Below are 12,964 nucleotides of genomic sequence, written 5' to 3' on the forward strand. Positions count from 1 at the left end.
AATCTGACTTGGGACTTCAGCACTGCCACTACAGAGTAATAGTGTCATCATAATTTCACCATGGCAAACAGCTGCTTCATTTTTTTTTAGTAATATTTTATTAGGTTTTATCCATAAAAAAGTTTAGAAAAATACAAAAAACGAAAAAGATACAAAATTACAAAATACAGAAATACAGACATTAAACACAAAAAAGAAAAGAAAAAAGCACATTTAAAAAAACAAAAATTCCTTCTTTCTTAATTTCTCCTCTTTGGTTAACTTATTTTCCTGACTCCCTCGTGTCTCCCATTTTTGTATCCCTTTTAAAAGTTAGTTCAGCAAATTCATATCCTATTAGTCTATCTATTTATTAATCCAATCTTGCATTTTACCTTGTTGCTAAAACCCCTGCAATTCATTTCAATGTCCTCAACATTCAAAAATTTTACAATATTTCTGCAAATACGTTTTAAATTTCCTCCAGTCTTCTTCCACCAACTCTTCTCCCTGATCTCGGATTCTGCCAGTCATTTCCGCCATCTCCATATAGTCTATTAGTTGCATCTGCCATTCTTCCAAGGTGGGTAGGTCTTGTGTCTTCCAATGCTTTGCGATCAGAATTCCTGCTGCTGCTGTAGCATACATAAAGAAACTTCTATCCTTCTTTATTTTTTTTTTAATAATAATTTTTATTAATTTTCCAAACATATAATAAAACAAATAACAAAACAAACCCTACAAGACATACAAACAAATAAACATGTATAATTTCTTAAACTTATTTTCAAAACCTTCTTTCCCGGACTTCCCCATACCTCCCTTTTTCTGCATCCTTATATTAACCCTTTCTCAGCAACCCTTCGTTCAGTTAATTCGCTCATTTTCTTTGTACATTCTTTAAGATTATGGTTTACAGCTGCAATTCTCTATTTCTTATAACCATAACATCTCAAGCATCATCAATTTTACAACAGTCTTTAAGATATTTTTTAAATTTCTTCCAGTCTTCTTCCACCGTCTCTCTCCCCTGGTCGCGGACTCTGCCGGTCATTTCTGCCATTCCCATATATTCGATCACCTTCGCTTGCCATTCTTCCAGAGAAGGTAGCTGCTGCATCTTCCAATACTTTGCCAGAAGAATTCTTGCCGCTGTGGTAGCATACATAAAAAATGTTTTGTCCTTCCTTGGCACCAATTGGCCTACCATACCCAGAAGAAAGGCCTCTGGCTTTTTCAGAAATGTCCATTTAAGGACCTTTTTTATTTCATTATAGATCATTTCCCAGTAGGCCTTTACCTTCGGGCAGGTCCACCAAAGGTGATAGAAGGTACCTTCCATCTCATTACATTTCCAACATTTATTACTGGGCAGATGGTAAATTTTTGCAAGTTTGACTGGGGTCATGTACCACCTATAGATCATTTTCATTATATTCTCTCTTAATACATTACAAGCTGTAAACTTAATACCTGTATTCCATAACTGTTCCCAGTCATCAATCATTATGTCATGACCTATGTCTTGTGCCCATTTAATCATGGCTGGTTTTACTACTTGATCTTGTGTATTCCACTTCAGCAGCAAATTGTACATTCTCGACAGGTTCTTAGTATTGGGTTCTAACAGTTCTGTTTCTAATTTCGACCTCTCCCTCTGGAAACCTATTTTCCTGTCCTGTTTAAATACCTCATTTATCTGACGGTAATGCAACCAATTTCGCACCTTAGACTTTAATTTGTCAAAACTCTGCAATTTAACTCTTTCACCATCTTGTTCTAAAATTTCAGAATATTTTGGCCAGTTGGACTCCATATTTAGTTTTTTTACCTCTTTAGCCTCCATTGGTGATAACCACCTAGGGGTTTTACTTTCCAGCAAATCTTTGTATCTTATCCAAACATTGTACAGTGCTTTCCTCACAATATGGTTTTTAAAGCCTTTATGCAATTTTACCTTGTCATACCATATGTATGCATGCCAGCCAAATCTATTATCATACCCTTCCAGATCCAAAATGTCTGTATTCTCAAGAAGTAGCCATTGTTTCAGCCAGCAAAAAGCTGCCGATTCATAATAAAGTCTCAAGTCCGGCAGGGCAAAACCCCCTCTATCTTTTGCATCAGTTAAAATCTTAAAGTTTATTCTGGGCTTTTTGCCCTGCCAGACAAATTTTGATATGTCTTTTTGCCACCTCTTGAAACAGTCCATCTTATCCAAGATCTGGAGTGTCTGGAATAAAAACAACATCCTAGGCAATACATTCATCTTAATGACAGCAATTCGGCCTAACAAGGAAAGTTTCAATCTTGACCATATTTCTAGATCTTTCTTCACCTCTGTCCAACATTTATCATAATTGTCTTTAAATAGGTTTACATTTTTAGAAGTCAAGTTCACACCCAGATATTTCACCTTTTTTGTTATTGTTAAACCTGTTTCCTTCTGAAACTTGTCTTTTTCTGCCATTGTTAGATTTTTCTCTAACACTTTAGTTTTTTGCATATTCAGTTTAAATCCTGCTACTTGACCAAATTTCTCAATTAGTTCTAAGACCCTTTTAGTACTAGTCTCTGGCTGTTGCAACGTCAGTACCAAATCATCTGCAAACGCCCTTAATTTGTAGTCTTTTGCTCCGAGCTGAACGCCTTTGACCAATTGGTCCCCTCTAATCATGTTCAGCAAAACCTCCAGGACTGTTATAAAAAGTAAGGGTGATATTGGGCATCCCTGTCGTGTACCTTTTTCTATAGGAATCTCTTCCGTTACCACATTGTTAACGATCAGCTTTGCTTTTTGCTTAGAATATATAGCACCTATACCGTTTTCAAATCTTTGGCCTACCCCCATCCCTTGGAGATTCTTCTTCATAAAGGTCCAGCCAATGTTATCAAAGGCTTTCTCCGCATCCACAAAAATTATCACTGCCTTTCTATTAATGTTAACTTCCAACAACTCTAAAATGTCTATAATGTTCCTTACATTGTCTGACATATGTCTCCCTGGGAGAAAGCCTGTTTGGTCCTTATGAATCTCCTGCACCAATACTCTCTTCAATCTTTTTGCTAAAATGTCTGCAAAGATTTTGTAATCCACATTGAGTAATGATATAGGGCGGTAGTTTTTGACCTGGTTCTTTTCAGCCTCTGTTTTCGGTATAAGTGAAATAAAAGCTTCTTTCCACGATTCGGGTGCCTTTTTCCCTTCCAAAATTTCATTACAAACTTCCTTCAGTGGTTGTATTAACCAATCCTTCAGTGCCTTGTAGTATCTAGCAGTCAAGCCATCTGGGCCTGGAGATTTTCCCAGTTTCATCTTCTGAATGGCGTCCTCTATTTCTTGTCCTGTTATTTTCTCATTCAAAATTCTTTTACTTTGATCTGAGATCTTCGGTAATCCATGTTTTTGAATAAATTCTTCTATTTCCTTCTCATTAATCGGCCCTTGTGCATATAGTTTTCTAAAAAAACTTTGGAAACAGTTATTTATCTCATTTGGTTTGTGGATAATTTTTCCTTCCATTTCCAAACTTGTCACAGTGTTCAATTTTTGTCTCTTTTTCAATTGCCATGACAAAAGTTTCCCACATTTGTCCGCCGATTCAAATGTTCTTTGTTTCATTTGCTTTATCTTCCATTCCATCTCTTGGTTCATCAGTTCCATATATTGTGACTGATAATACTTTATTTCTCTCAAAATCTCATGAGACTTTGGTTTGGACCTCAATTTCTTTTCGGCTTCTTTTATCTTTTCCAAAAGTTTTTCTTTTCTCTCATTCTGTTTTTTCCTCTTTATGGAGTTTTGTTGTATTAGGAAACCTCGCATCACGGCCTTGCTAGCGTCCCAAATTGTTCTTTTTTCCACATCAGTTCTCAAATTTATTTCAAAATAGTCTTTCAGTGCTTTTTGGGCCTTTTTGTAGATCTCTTCATCTCTAAATAGGGCGTCATTCATCCTCCATCTGAAGGTTCCAGTTGTTGTAAGTTTCATCTCTATCTTCACTGCGTTGTGGTCTGAGCAAGTCTTTGGGCAAATTTCTGCTTTTTTTATCTTCGGTGCCATACAACTAGTTACCCAAATTTGGTCAATCCTTGTCCAGGTCATCTTTGCTTCAGAAAAGAAAGTTCCCTCCCTCTCCAGAGGGTTCTTTACTCTCCAGATGTCAATCAAGTCCAGTGTTTCAGTCATTTCAAAAAAGGTCTTTGGAAGTCTCCCATCATTGGAGATTGTCTGTCTCTGTGCCTTATCCATATTGGTGGAAACAACACCATTCATGTCTCCCATCATTATAATTTTAAAGTCCAAATAGTCCATTAAAGTCTCATGCAACTTCTTGAAGAATTCCGCCTTCCCCTCATTTGGTGCGTATATTCCCAATATCATGATTTTTTCTCCTTGTACTTGTATTTCTATTGCCAGGTATCTTCCTTGTTCATCTTTAAAGATCATTTTAGGAGCCAATTTCTCTTTTGCATAAATTACAACACCTCTTTTTTTAACTTTATCTGATGAGATGAATTCTTGTCCAAGCCTCTTATTTATAAGTAGTTTCCTGTGTATCCTAGTCACATGCGTTTCTTGCAAACAAATTAAGTCCAATTGTTCTCTTTTCAAAATATGAAAGACTTGGCGCCTCTTCCTGGGGAGGTTTAGACCATTACAGTTCCAACTAAGAAGTTGCAGAGACATTTTGGTGCTATGTACCTACTCCTCCAACTGCTCCAAGTTTTTGTTCTTCCTCCGATGGTAGTAAAAGTCCAAATGAGAGATTTGCAATATCTGTCGGTTCTTTCTCCGCTGTTGTGCCTACTGTTCCTTTCTGTAGATCCTCCTGGTTTCTTTCCAAAAACAATTCTTTGTCTTGAATTGTTTTTATTTTAATCTTCCTTCCTGTGTAGTTAAAAGACAGTCCTTGTGGGAACTCCCACCTGAAAGGTATATTGTTCTTCTTCAGAAGGTAGACCAGATCTTTATAGAAGGCCCTCACCTCCAAAATGTATTTAGGGATGTCTTTGAAGATCTGTACTTGACAGTTCTGGATTACAAGGGCCTTTTGGTAATGTAGATCTAGAATTTTGTCTCTTTCTTCTTTAGATCTCAATGTAATCAAGCAGTCCCTAGGTTTCTTGCCTTGCCTTCTGCCCAATCGGAAGGCCGTTGTTATTTCAAATTCTTCCTCCTGAAATTCGTCCTGCCAAAATTCCAAAATATTTTCTGTGAGGAATTCTGCAAGACTATCTTTCTCTTCCTCTGGGATTGATCTTAATTTAAGATTTTTCTCCTTTCTCTGAAGTTCCCACAAAGCCAGGGTTGCATCATGTTCATTCACCTTTTTCGTAATTGGAGCAAGCTCCCTCTTAGTTTCTTCTGCTGTGTCTTTTGCACTTTGAGCAATCTTTCTTGTTTCTGAATTTTCTTGAATAAGTTTATTTATCGAGTCTGTATTAGAGGCTACGCTTGCCGTGTTCAAGTCCAATCTTGTTGTCAGGTCATTCAATTTTTTTTGTATTCTCCGCTGACTGCTTTGTCAGTGCTTCCAAAGACTGATTTATTTTGCGCAATGCCTGTGTCATTGACTCCATAGATGCAGTTGGTGCTTTTTCCTGTCCAGCTGGTGTTGTGCCTTGCAAAGAACCCCTTTTCTTTTGAGTTTGCTGGGTTTGTTTTGCTTTGGATCTAGTTGTTATCTCATCTGGTTGGCTACTCATGTCCTCAAGGTCAATTCTCACAGGAAAGGCTTAGAAGTGGAAAGTTCCACTCTTTCCCTCTCACAGTAACAAATTTTCTTTAAGTCCTCTAGAGGGAGCATTTAATTGTATCCAGTTTAGAAAGTCAGAAACACATAAGGTAGAGAACAAAGAATCCCAGAAAACAGAGTCCAAAAGTCCATAGTCAAAACACTTTTTACAGTTTCAATCTGAGATGTTGACAAAATAACTCCATTAAAGTCTTATAACTTTATTTCAGTCAAAACCCCAACTTTGTATCCAATTTGAATTGACAGTTTAGTTGCCAGGTGCTTGCTCCGGCAGCCCGACTCAGGGTTTTGACAGTGAAAGATCTCTTTCCTCCACTCCTTTAAGCAGGCTTATAAATTTCACTCTTATTCCCCCCCTTCTCCTGCTCACTGGGGGGGAAGTTTAAGTCCGATGTCAGGTTTTAAACAACTTAGAAGTTAACCTTCATTTAAATGCAGCTTTGTTCTTTCGTTGCTTTATTTACATGCAGTCCGGGGAGGCAGACTTCCTTACTTTATGCCTTTGCCGTTTTCAGCCAAATTTTAAAAGTCCCATTTTAAATGTCCCGTTCCGTCTGTCAATCTTACTCACGGGTTTTACAGTCCGAATTCAGTTTCAGGAAGGAATCGGCGCTCTCTGCTCAATGGTGATGCGGCTTCACTCCGCAGGCTGGGTGACGACTCTCAGCACCGCGCTCACTCCCGATGCTGCTCCGTAGCCTTTAAAAAGGCTCTTTCACAGTACCGGGGGGCGCAAAAGGTGCCCGCCGAGTCTCCTTGCTTACAGGCTTCAGCGCCTGTAATTTTAGGGGTCCCCCGCTCGCCGTAGCGGGTCAGACCCGAACTTGCGGAGCAGTCCTCCCTCGGAGCTCGAGGCAAGGACCGCCATTAAGCACTGGCGCCGACCGGAAGTCCTCAGAAACTTCTATCCTTCTTTAACACCGATTGGCCAACTATGCCCAGGAGAAAGGCCTCTGGTTTCTTCGGGAAAGTATATTTAAATACCTTTTTCAATTCATTATATATCATTTCCCAGAAAGCCTTGATCCTTGGGCACGTCCACCAAAGGTGAAAGAAAGTACCTTCAACTTCTTTACATTTCCAACATTTATTATTGGGCAAATGGTATATTTTTGCAAGCTTGACTGGAGTCATGTACCACCTGTACATCATTTTCATAATATTCTCTCTTAGGGCATTACATGCCGTGAATTTAATCCTGGTGGTCCACAACTTCTCCCAGTCAGCAAACATAATATTATGTCCTATATCTTGTGCCCATTTTATCATTGCAGATTTTACCGTTTCTTCCTCAGTGTTCCATTTCAACAGCAGATTATACATTCTTGAAAGTATCTTAGAAAGTATCTGCTGTGTTTTTTCCCCTGTAATTTTAAAAAAAATCAATAAATATCATTTAAAAAAAAAAGAGAGAGAACTTGGAATGTTTTTGTTCCTTCCTCAGAAAGGGAGAAATGGCTACCAAATAAAAATAAATTGGAAAAACCATACTCAAAGAAACTGCAAGTACATAGTTCAGGTAAGAGATGCAGGGGGAAAGTAAAATGACACAGTGCTGAAATGCACTTTCAAAATTTCTGATTTTGGAGTGCATTCTTTGACTTTCTGAAACTTGCAGCATTTCTTGGAGTGCTACATTAAAAGTATTCTCTTGGAAGTCTTCCTTTGTAACCTAAGAAAGCTGCCTGGATCAGGCCAGTGGCCCAAGTTCGGCATCCCATTCTCACAGATGCCTGTGCAAAAACTGCAAGCAGAATCTGACCCCAACAGCCGTCCTGATTCTCAGGAACTGATATGCAGAAATATGCCGCCTCTGAACCTGGAGGTACTACATAGCCATCACTTGACACATCGCTCATTTCACATGGCATCCACCTGGCTCCCCGCCCCCCAAGAATCTGGGAGCCATAGTTTGGGTCATTGGGGTTGGTGCTTTTGTAACTGGATTTGTAATGGCTTTTAGTCAAATACAATAAATGATTGATTAACTGACTGATGAAAAAGTGCTTTTTTCCTGAGATGCTAACTTTCTGTCTGCATGCCATTCCTTGAACAGCTTCCTGTGCAAAGATAAGGCTTGCTTTCATTGCTCTGTTCATCTGTGCATTTGACTAGTGTTGTGGGGAGGGAAATGCAACCACTGGGCCTAAAAATGTCCCCCTCCTGCCCACTTGGGTTTCTGGTGTGGCCTTCACAGATATTGGCACAACTTGTGTGTGTGTGTGTGTGTGTGTGTGTGTTTTGTCTGCTGAGCTGTGCTCACCATTGTGAGGGCCGAGGGAGTGATGGTGATGCCTCCCCAGCTGCTGCCATTGTCCGTGGGTTGATGGTGATGTGACAAAAGCATTTGGCTGCTGAGCGGGTATAAATGTGGGCCAAGGCGCAAGCCTCAGCAGTTGCCCTCCCCAGAGAGAAATGGGCAGCTTGGTGGCACTCAGCCCAGGTGGCCTCCTGTCCCGTGGCAGCAAGCTGGCAAGCGGAATTAGGCAATTGCCCGGCGCTGGGATGCTGTGGCCCTGGCGGCCTCCTGCCCCGTGGTGGCAAGCTGGCAAGCGGAAGGAGGCAATCACCCGGTGCTGGGATGCTGTGGAGCAAGGAGAAGGCAAGTACAAAGATTACTTGCTGGTGGGATCGCTACTTGAAGGTGACTGACACTCAGCTCTGAAGCTGGTTGATGTCTGGCAATGGACCTGATGAGGTTGCAGCTGGTGGATGGTTGTTGGAAGAATTTGCATTCAGGCTAGTGGATGTTGCGCGGCTACGCTGGCTGAGATGGGTGCAAACTGATTGGAAGCCTTGCTTGTTAACAGGCAGCCAAACAGAGGAGGAATCTGGGGGGACGCTGTCTTGTGTTGGCCATCCCACTCACCTGTTTGCCTTTGCCTTACAGGGATGTCTGGAGCCGGTGAGGTTTTCCCCAAGTCCAGTCTTAAAAGTCATCAAGAGAACCACAGGAGATCCCTATTTACATCGGAGAAGTGAACGTGAAATACTGGCAGTGAGGAATGGACAAGGCTGTGGCCATACTTGAGAGAAGGAGAAGGGAGACTGCAGGCAGACATCTGCTGCATTGCAAGTGATGGGCAGTGGGGAGAGAGAAGAAAATTAGGGAGGCAACATTAGGCCACATTAGGTGCACCACTGAACTGCTATGAAGTCACTTTAAACAGGCATGGTTTCCCCTCAGGGATTCTGGGAACTGTAGATGGTTAAGGGGACGGAGACTTGTTACGGTGGTTAAGTATTAGGATTAGGATTAGGGGTAGGGTAGGGGTAGGGGTAGGGTTTCCTTCATGCCAGGGAACTCTGGGAATTGTAGCTGTAGTTAGGGGGCAGGGTAGGGTTCCCTTCTTGCCAGGGAACTCTGGGAATTGTAGCTCTAGTTAGGGGTTAGGGTTAGGGTTCCCTTTTTCCAGGGAACTCTGGGAATTGTAGCTGTAGTTAGGGGGCAGGGTTAGGGTTCCCTTTTTGCCAGGGAACTCTGGGAATTGTAGCTCTAGTTAAGGCTTAAGGGTTAGCATTAGGGTTAGAGTTAGCGTCAGGGGTAGGGGTGGGGGTGGGGGTAGGGGTAGAGGTAGGGTTCCCTTCTTGGCAGGGAACGGGGCCCCCTAACAACTCTTGGCACCCTTTTCCAACTATAGCTCCCAGAGTCTTTGGGGGTTGTTTAAGCCATGAGTGTTTAAAGCGGCTTCATAGCGCATTAAATGGTGTGGATGTGGCCATGGCCTCCCTCACCCCACTGCCTCTTATTAATGAAGAATCGAAAGGATTTCCCAATTCAAATCTCTCGGAAACAGGAAACAGAAAGAAGACTTTGTATCTCAAGCCATTTTGGAAGGTCTTAACTTGAAATGTCAATAAATGTATTTTTGTTGCATTGTGTTGTATAGTGTTGTGATTAACATGGGAAGTTGTTGTTTAGTCGTTTAGTCGTGTCCGACTCTTCGTGACCCCATGGACCAGAGCACGCCAGGCACTTCTGTCCTCCACTGCCTCCCGCAGTTTGATCAAACTCATGCTAGTAGATTCAAGAACACCATCCAACCATCTCATTCTCTGTCGTCCCCTTCTCCTTGTGCCCTCCATCTTTCCCAACATCAGGGTCTTTTCCAGGGAGTCCTCTCTTCTCATGAGGTGGCCAAAGTATTGGAGCCTCAGCTTCACGATCTGTCCTTCCAGTGAGCACTCAGGGCTGATTTCCTTCAGAATGGAGAGGTTTGATCTTCTTGCAGTCCATGGGACTCTCAAGAGTCTCCTCCAGCACCATAATTCAAACATGGGAAGTAGGGTGGTAAAATCTGCGTGCGTTTATGGTAGACATTTTGCACTCACCTGAACCCTTGCAGGGAAAGGGACAGGGCACAATGGGAAAGGGTGGGGCAACCGGGCTGCTTAAACCACACCCCTTTTCCAATGGAAGCACCATATGGGGGGTGGGCCGTCCGAGAGAGAACAACAGAACACAGAACAAAGAAGACGGAAGTGGCGCACAGTTCCTTCTGTTCCCTCTCTTCCAAAGAATGGAACGTCAACACCCAGAGTATGTGATCCAGTAGTCACAAACACTCTGCAGCACGGGAGAGAATGAAGCTCCGGACATCCAGCACCCGCTTCTCTGCTTCTCTTGAACTCTTTGACTGTAACCCTGTCCAATCTTTTTTCAAAGGGGGCCAGATTTGATGAAGTGAAGGGCCGTGAGGGCCGACTAAAGTTGTTAACCTTATTTTAGGATTGAAGTTGTTGAGATTTTTTAGGATTTTTACCCCAGGAAATAAACTGCCACATGGGCCAGATTAAACCGACTGGGCGGGCCAAATTAGGCCCTAGCTGCTTGTGGCAGTTCACATCTGATGGCTTTTACAAATCACTCTTGAATTCCTATACCAATAATTTAGGGATTTTCACCACTTTGTAACTAGTTCAGGTTTTACTGCCTGCACAACTATTTTTGATGAATCTTACCTTTGGAGAGTTTGTAAGTAACACAAACACATGCTCATTTTCTAAACAAGGTGTTGTTAAAACGAATCTCTTCTAGCCAAGCCAAGCATCATGGTGGTTAAAGATTCAGAAATCACTTTGCTTCAGTTGAAGATTTATGAGCATAGAAAGCCTTTTCTGCATTTCGTTATGATTTGACCCTGACCTCATTCTTCTTGGATGCAAAACACAAAGTGAGTTATGCTGTGACATCAGCTCACTGGAAACGTATAAAAGCTACTCTTGTGTTTAAGTGATTCATATTCTTGCTGTGTAAACCTTGAGTTTCATGAAGATGGATAGGAAATATGTTGGTTGCAGGAAGTATACAGGAGCAGACTTAAAAATGGAAATAAGTAGCCAAGATACTCAACTTTCCACTTTGCATTTAGGACAAGCACAATGTCTGGCTTGGAGCTGAGCTACAAATCTGTTGCAGCTCTTGCTGGATTGTGCCATTTCAGAATGCAGGGATGGAAATAATACATTTGTATGTTACAATGAAAACAAGGCTCCCTGCAGACATATCGGTTGGGGGCTTGTTCTTGGTTAGGGAAACAGTGTAGAAGAGGTATAGCTGGATATATTGATATCTGATCTTTTTTTGCTCCAGGAGTAATTACTTCAACTGTAAAATTAAGCTTTCCTCTTTCTTTTCTAAATTCACTTTTTCAAAAAGTATTTAATATGTTGCTTTCCTTAAAATTTAGTAAAAGCATAATTTGTGTTGGAAAAATTGGGCTTAGGGACATGTTATTCACACCACTTCAAAGTGCCACACCACTCTTACCAGTACTGGGAGTAAGTTTGGGCTAGTTAAAGGGGTTGTTTAGTGAAGGCTAGAGAAGAATAAAGTTTGCCACTTGGTGGCATTGGTGAAGTTAACAACAAAACTACCAGACTTTTAGAAGACATCTGAAGGCAGCCCTGTTTAGGGAAGCTTTTAATGTTTAACAGACTATTGTATTTTAATATTTTGCTGGAAGCTGCCTAGAGTGGCTGGGGAAACCCAGCCAGATGGGTGGGGTATAAATAAATTATTATTATTATTATTATTATTATTATTATTATTATTATTATTATTATTATTATTATTAGGCTGGTTTGCTTGCCTCCTTTCCCACTCACTGTGTATGCCACAGCCTGTGCCATCACAAAAGACAAGCACAGATCAGCAGGAATTAAAATAGCTCCTATTGTATGTTTTTAAAGACCAAGCTAAATAAAAAAGATCTTCAGTAGCTGCAGAAAAAGATTAAGATATAGCATCAGCCCAAACACTTTATTGAGAGAGTGCCACAACTGAGGAGGCCCTTCCTCTGGCTGAAACTGCCTAATCTTTGAAGCTGCAGAAGGACTTCAGGAGGCAACCTTTATATTTGTCAGAGATGGTCCTTTAGATGGTAGATTGGCTCTTTCAAATTTCCTTAAGTTCTGCCTCTCTGGCTTATAAATGTTGCCTATTGTGATTTTAAAAAATACATGTTCAAAATGCAGTTATAACAAGGCTAATGTAAGTGTTGTATTTTTAAGAACTGCCCCTTGGGGGCAGAGCATGGTTAGAGATTAGAGAAATCCACTTCTCTCTCTGTGTCTCTCTCTCTCTCTCTCTCTGGATCTTATTGCTAATTTATTGATCATTTTGAGAACGTTTAGTTGAGCCCTAGTGAGGGATTATCGTTTCTATGTACATTGCCCTGTGAAATGTCAGGGCCTGTAAAGGGAAAGGAAATAAAATATTTCATTTCCCTTCTGTGGTCTTGCAACTCAGATTGAACTGCACCTTTTTGACCCCTGCAGCTTGCCGTGGATATGGCCATCTTCCAGAGGTCTCTCACGTTGTCACTTCCTGCCTACCTTCATTAAGGAAAAATGGCCGATTCGATGGGAAACATGACAAGATGTACAGGATTCTTCTAACCTCATTAGACAGTGAGGTTGAGGGAGTCCTGATGATGCTGATTGTAATGGAAAGCTTGGTGGAGAGAGGTCAGATAGTTGTGTCTGGAAAAAGAGATGACCGAGGCATTTAACAGGACACACTATGGAGATGTGCAGCAAATTAAGGGACACACACAGTACAAACAACTGGGGGAAAATCCAGCACTAGGTTGGTTTTTTTGGGTGGGTGGAGGTCTTGGGTAAGTGCCCCTGAGTGTAGGCCACCTTCTTTGTACAAACTCTTACCATCCTCGCTACCATTGCCACCGGCTGCTCTCATGCCAGGGACAGTTCTGAACATCGTT

This window comes from Podarcis vaucheri (assembly GCF_965113315.1).
Source record: "Podarcis vaucheri genome assembly, chromosome: Z".
NCBI classification, from domain to species: Eukaryota; Metazoa; Chordata; class Lepidosauria; order Squamata; family Lacertidae; genus Podarcis; species Podarcis vaucheri.